General features: G+C 57.4%; 1 long non-coding RNA gene across 1 annotated transcript in view; it reads left to right on the top strand.

Moving 5' to 3' along the window:
• Window positions 1–1,758: 1,758 nt before the first annotated feature.
• Window positions 1,759–6,552, top strand: part of LOC144379467 (uncharacterized) — a 38,000-nt gene continuing 33,206 nt past the window's right edge. Inside the window, exon 1 of the long non-coding RNA XR_013442600.1 lies at window positions 1,759–2,674. This is a non-coding gene — a long non-coding RNA (uncharacterized LOC144379467). The remainder of the gene's footprint in view (window positions 2,675–6,552) is intronic.

Raw genomic sequence — 6,552 nt, 5'->3', positions numbered from 1 at the left:
GATTTATAACTTATATTTAGGCGCATAGGTAATTTCCATTTGTACACTTTCTCCAGGCCTTACCAGCATGAGAAGTGGACCTGGCTATGAAGACCGAATGAGATATTATTGCATGTAAAAATTCTTAGCAGAGTGCTAGACAGAGAGTAAGCATGCGGTCCATTTTAGTTCTTATTCTCAAAGAGGTCTGTGGCCAAAAAAAAAAAAAAACGCTAAATCTCTTCCCATCTCCAGGCCCGCCCTCTCCTTCCCCCAGGAGGTCCTGGACACTAGATCAGCAGGGCCAGGCATCCACGCCCGTCCACTTTATTTTTACAGCAGGGCTCATGTTTCTCAGAACAGGAGGCTGAGGTGAGAGAGGAGGTGAGCCAAAGGGAAGGCAAGTGACCCCTGCCCAGAGAAGGGGGAGGGGAGCGGACAGAGCTCTCTGGATATCTTTAGATCCCGTGTCCCCAGTGCCCTCCACCTTCCCCACTGCCTCACTGCTCACCCTGCTGAGAGCCCAAAGGATCCTTAGGAGACACACGCATTTCACAGATGAAGAACCAGGGCCCAGAGAGGTAGAATGCATAGCCCAAGGTCACAGAGAAAGTGTGTCTTAAAGCCAGGATTAGAACCTCCCCCACTCTGTGATTCCCTCCCTCCACCCTCAGCTTTCCTCTAAAGAACATCAGGAGGGTTCTACACCCCGGACAGAAAAAGTGCTTGAGAAATGCATTAGTGGCTAGAAGATTTCTACTTTTATAGAGCACTTGCCTCAAAAATTCTCAAAACCCTAGACTATTGATCCAGTTTGGAGGATCCTCCTGAGGGTGCTTGGGGAGAGGGTGACAGAAGGTCAGAGCTCCCCCTCTCCCACCCTTTGAGAACCATCTCTTTGAGGAACCCTCCCTGATTTAACCCCCTTTGCCCAGCTCAAGAGCCCCCCCCCCGCACCCACCCCCACCCCCCCGCCTGTGGGTGGGGTTGCAAAGGCATGCTGCCGCACCTGGCTCTTTGGTTCTTTTCCCTCCTTCCGCTGGAAGGCCCTTGAGGGCGGGGATGGTGGCTCGGACACAGCCCCCCCCCCCCCCCCCCCGTGGCACCCTGACAGGCTTGATCCTTGGTGATGGGGAATGCACACTCAAGTCTTGGGCAGCCTGGCTCAGAAATACCTTGAAGAGCAAGTTTTCAGGGATGCAGAGAGGGAATGGGTCCCATGCCAAGGAGCTGTCAGGGAGCTGTCATTTGGTGGGGGATGGGGAGGACGAGGAGATAGGGCCCAGATTTAAGGGGAAGGAGGTTGTCTCCTGAGAAGGGGGTCGCATAGATTCTTTGAAACATTTAGTCCGGTAGTCCTCTCTGAGAGCAGGCGACCGTCAGTTCCTGCCCTCCAGGGAGCTGGATTGGAGCCAGGAGGGAGAGCATGTGGACGGGGAGAGGGGGAGCCCCTGGGGGCAGAGCTCCAGGTCCCTGCGACCGGGAAATGCTCTCCCAAGGGAAGGCACTCACACCGGGGCGGGGCAGTCCCACCTTCTACCAGGGCAGGTAGATGGAAGGCTCAGTCCCCTGTCAGTTCTCAGAAAGGCGGCCACCAAGACCCCGGCAGGGGAGGGAAGGGAAGGGAATGCTCCTACAAGGTCTCGGAGCTATTTTAAGAGGAGTTCCTCCTAAGTAACAGGAGCCTGGCAGGGAGCCTCGCGACTCTGGCTCCCGCGTGCCCTTGCCCGCCGCCCCTCTCCCCCTCTTCCCCCACAAGCCCGCGCGGCTCCTGACCCTGTCCCCATCCCTGTCAGGGCCTTGCAGGTAACGGAGCTCACTGGCGGTGGTGCAGACCTGGCTCCAAGAGGCAGAGATCACGGGGCTCTGCGGGGAGCCCCCGCACCCCCCACCCCACAGCTCCTCTCCCACTGGCCTCTGATTTACACCAGGATCTGCTTCCACCACCTTCCCTTAGCTGCCCTCCCTCTGGTTATATACAGATCCCCAACCTCAGGACCGTGGAAATGCGGGAGAGATTCTCCGCCTGCATGCCTGCATTAATTTAAAGTTAAATGCCCTCAAACCCTTCTGCCTCTCGGGTTGGGGTTGGGTGGCTGCCACCTGCACAAACTTTTGAGAGCCTCCTCCCTAGTGCACCCAGATCTGTTCCCTGCGCATCCCCCCTCACGTTCCTTCCATTCGGCTCAGAGTGCCCGCTGGCCCGTCCCCAGCCACAGTCTCGGCATCCACTGAAGTTTGGCAGGTGCCGAGGGGGTTAACAGGACAGCATGCACCAAACCAGCCCACAGGCACGTGGTCTAGCAGTCCGAGACACAGAACCGGTACTGGCCACCGAGCCGGGCTGCTCCCCAGCCCACCTGGCATTATGGAGTTGGAGTAAAGATAAGCTCTTCCTGAACCCTCCACTTTCTAAGGGGTCTGAGCACAGGCAGGTAGGCAGCCAACTCCTCCATCCCACCCATCCTCTTCTTCTGTTTTCTTCCAGGTTCTATCCAAACATCCTTTCGGGCAAAGGGGGTGGGGAGCCCCAGACAGATGAGCTCATTGGGAGGAGGAGGGCAGAGGGAGGAGGGAGCTGAACCCTCCTGACCAACGAGGTGCTCACCGGGCATCCCAAGCTGGAGAGGGGCGAGGGGCGTGTGCCCACTTCTAGGAGCAGACGTCTGCTTCCCCGCCGCAGCTCAGAGATGGGGTGAGTCCTGGGCATCTCTTGGTTCTGGGCCACATTGCGCTGGGGTGTGAAGTGCCAGGGCAGGGTCTCAGCTACCCCACCCAGCACCCCAGAGCTGTGTTGACTCCCTGCTTCGTGGGTTGCCTCCAAGTGAGCATGGGGTGGGGGGCTCAGGAGGGCTGGGGGCTGGGAAGGGCATGGGGCATTGGGAAGGTTCATCATTCATTGCAGCCTGGCTGCCATGCCCATGGGACTGCCTTGTTAGCTGGATGGCCAGGTGTCCTCCTGGACCCGAGACCTGGTTCTGCCCTGAGACAGCCTGACCAAAACAGAAGTGTAAAACGGTGTGGAGTGCCAGGCCGGACTCCCTGGATGTTCTGATCCTGTCTGCTTTGAACACTGTAGGGCAGGAGCAGGAGCTCTTGCAAAGGGAGGGGAGGGGAGGATGTGGATCGGAGGGGAGTCATGGCAGGGGAAGAAGGTGGGGGAGATGGAGAGGCAGCTCCCCGGAGTGAAGGGTAACTTGGAGAAGTTGGAGTGTGACACAGGCCTGGGAGGAGGGGTAGGACCGGGAGACAATCGCTCTGAGCCAAGAAGAGGTTTTACAGTTTTTAGAAGCCAAGAGAGGAGAAGGCGGCCAGCAGAGACCAGAACAGTAGGCACAGAGATGTGGTGTCAAGGGCCAGGCCACGGAGGGGGTGGGCTGTTAGGGGCCCATCGAGAAGGCTTTGCCTCTGCTTCCAAACACTTTTGCCCTTACCTGGTCCACAGTCATTTTGAGGTTGGCGCCGAGCCACCCTTCCCCCACTCACCCCTAGGTCTTTGCGCTGCTAGAGGCCAGTCCTCTGCCCCTTTCTCTCCTTTCTCGCTGTGTGATGGGTGCCTTTGGCATCACTCTGCCCCGGGTTTGAGTCCTCTGCCCTTCTCCAGCCATGGCCATGTCACCTTGTGTGCAGACGGACTTAATATAGCAGGGCCTTGGCCTCTCCATCGGTAAAAGTGAGAAAAGAATGCATATCTGGGGAGTTGCCCTGAAAATTCCGTCAGCTGACATCCATAGAATGCTTGGCTCAGGGCCCGGCACAGGGTCGGTACTCAGTCAACGTGGCTATCCTTATAGTCTAGCCAGCTCTCACTCATCTGCTCCCCAGCCCTCCCCACCCCTCCAAGCCCCTCAGTTGGACTCGAACCCGACCCCACAGCACCTGGTGCAGCAGTGCACCCCCACAGTGTGAGTGGGCCAGGGGGTGGGGATGGGGAGGCTGGAGACTTCTGCGAAGCTGGGAGGGCCCACGGAGGAGAAGGCCATGAAGACTGGCACCTTCTATCTACAGTCTTGGCTGGAAGGACAGGGAAAGCTTTGCCCTGGCCACAGGGCCAAGGACACAATTTACACTTGGCCTGATCTTTGGAGAGAAGTGCCCGAGGATGCCTGGCTCCCAATTTCCAGGCTTTCCCAGTCTATTTCTCACTGTGAATAGGCGCTCACCACCTCCCCTCTCCCCACCATGGATAAATCAAGTAAAGATGAAAAGGGTAAAGGGGCACAAGGGCACAGAGGCAGGCTGGGGAAGAGCGTGGCTGCATAAGAAGGCAGAGGGACAGGAACTTGCCCGTGCATGTGTCATATTTCTCTTCAGGCAAGCAAGAGTTAATCCCCCTTTTATCACTTGAATCCTAAAATGAGGGCTGCAGAGGGCCATCGTCAGTGAACTTAGAAGGCATCTAAAAGTATGCCCTGATATATGAATCTTCTCAACAACACCCTCAAGCCACGCTTGAATACCTTCCGGGATGGGGATCTCATTACCTCAGAGAAACTCAACCCTCGGCACAGCTCTGACTTCACATTGGATCAATATCTGTCTCTGCCCGCCTGCCCTAATGTTCCGCCTTGGGGCAGAATGGGACAAGTCTAATCCCTATCCCCGTGGCCACAGACCCAGCCACTGTTCTACCAGCCTGTCCCCTACTGGTGGAACAAACCGTCTTCATCTGCCCATTTGCCCACAAGAGGGGCTCTCAGTCTGTTGAGGCAAACGGTTCCCAGTCCCTGCGTCACCTGTTTACGGGGCAGTTGTCCCAGTTGAGAAGCAGAAGCAGCTGTGGCTGGGATCAAGGTGCTTTTGCCAGGGCTGTAAGGGCAAGCCCCTCCCTTGGGCAGAATCCCCAGTAGCCAAGCTGAGCCCCTGCCCACTTGCCCCCTTCCCTGGCGCTTCCTGGGCTCTCAAGGTCATTATTGCCAGAGAAAAGGAAAAGCTACTTTATCAGTGTCTCTCGCTCTTCTAGCCAGAGGCCTCCTCAGCCCTGCAATGGAGGGGCTCCTGGGCTAGGCCAGTCTATCTTAGGATCAAACCTAGGTCAAGATGCCAGGACATAGTTCTCAGAAGTCTTCCCTCCCCCAGGTCCCCTGGAGCTCTCATCCACTGGACGGGTGGAGCTTGTCCTGAAAGGTGGCTGGCACCCTGGGCATCAGTATGGTAGTGGGCAGCCAGGAATGACTAGAACCTGGTGGGCTTCAGGGTGAGAGGTCGGGGGGGGGGCAATGCCACCAGGGCCATCTGAGAAGCGTTCCTGCAGCCCTGCCAACGTGGACCTTCTGAGCCCTCAAAATGCCAGGGAGGAGGGCCAGAGACCTAGCGGGGGCTCACGCTCCTATGCATCAAGCTGCTCAGCCCACAGCCCACTGGGCACTGCCCAGCCTCCTCTCACCTGGAGGTTTGCAGATACTAGCCCCACCCCTGCAAAATGAGAAGGAGACAAGTGGTCTAAGAGGGGCCCATATACAAACCAACATGAGGCAAGCCACAATATGGGGAGGTGGGAATGGGACTCAGAATTGGAGCTGGGAGACAGGCATCTTCTTGTCTGATGATGGGCAACGGCTCAGCCTGGGGAAGGCCTTACCTGGGGAGGAGAGACTTGGTTTCCAGCGCAGGCTCTTCATGAGCCGACTGTGTGACTTTGGGAGAAACACGTCCGCTCTCCGAATCTCAGCTTTAGATACAGCCCTTGCGGAAGCACGGGGGCCTCTTCTAGCTGCCCCCAGGCCCAGCTGGGGAGAGGCAGGCAGGATCCTGGGCCGGTGTGTGCAGCTGTGCCCAGCTGTGCCCAGACTGGGGGCTGTGGGAAGAACCGCGACCTAGAGCCTGATAGGAGATCCTGTCTTGTCCTTGACTCATCATGTGGCCGTAAGCCAGTCACTTGCCTGTTGTGGTCCTCACCTTCCCCTTCAGGATACTCAGGAGGCTTGGCCAGAGGGTCCCCAAGACCCCTCCTGTCTCTGATGTTGTAAAGATCTCCCCTCCCATCCCGCTCCTTTTGGCCTTCGGGACCTGTTCTAGGGACTCTGAAAGCACCCCCTCCCCGGCCCCATGGAGACTCCTCTTCCAGGCAGCAGGCATGGGCAGGCAGATGGGGCGCCTAAGCCCTGCAGGGGGCTCCAGCAGGAAGTGAAGGAGCAGTGGGAATTGAGAGGGTCTTGTGCAGACACCTCCATCTCAGTTGGGGGTACAGAAAGCTGGTGAGAAATTCTGAGCACAAGAATGGGAGCTAGCTCTTCCCCCACCAGGCACCTCATTCTGCGATCAGAACTACCCACCCCCCACACTGGCCCCAAGGAGGCTGAGCTAAAGAACATCAATTTAAGGGAGATGCCTCAGCCAAATCCAACTCTCCCAGAAGCCAGGCCCAGATCCAAAGTGTTCTGGGAGAAAAGCCCTAGAATGAGGAAGATGCTGGCCCCACCCCAGAAAGAACCAGCCAGAATCCCCAGTGCCCTCTGCTGCTCAGCCCACCTACCCTGCCTCAGTTTGCCTATTTGTTAAGTAGAGAAGCACCCTCTCTGACATCCCATCCTTGGAAGGACTCAGGGGCTCTGGAGGACAGACATCCTTTTA

The sequence above is a fragment of the Halichoerus grypus genome, chromosome 11, assembly GCF_964656455.1.
Source record: "Halichoerus grypus chromosome 11, mHalGry1.hap1.1, whole genome shotgun sequence".
Lineage (NCBI taxonomy): Eukaryota > Metazoa > Chordata > Mammalia > Carnivora > Phocidae > Halichoerus > Halichoerus grypus.
This window is presented reverse-complemented; position numbering and strand designations above follow the sequence as displayed.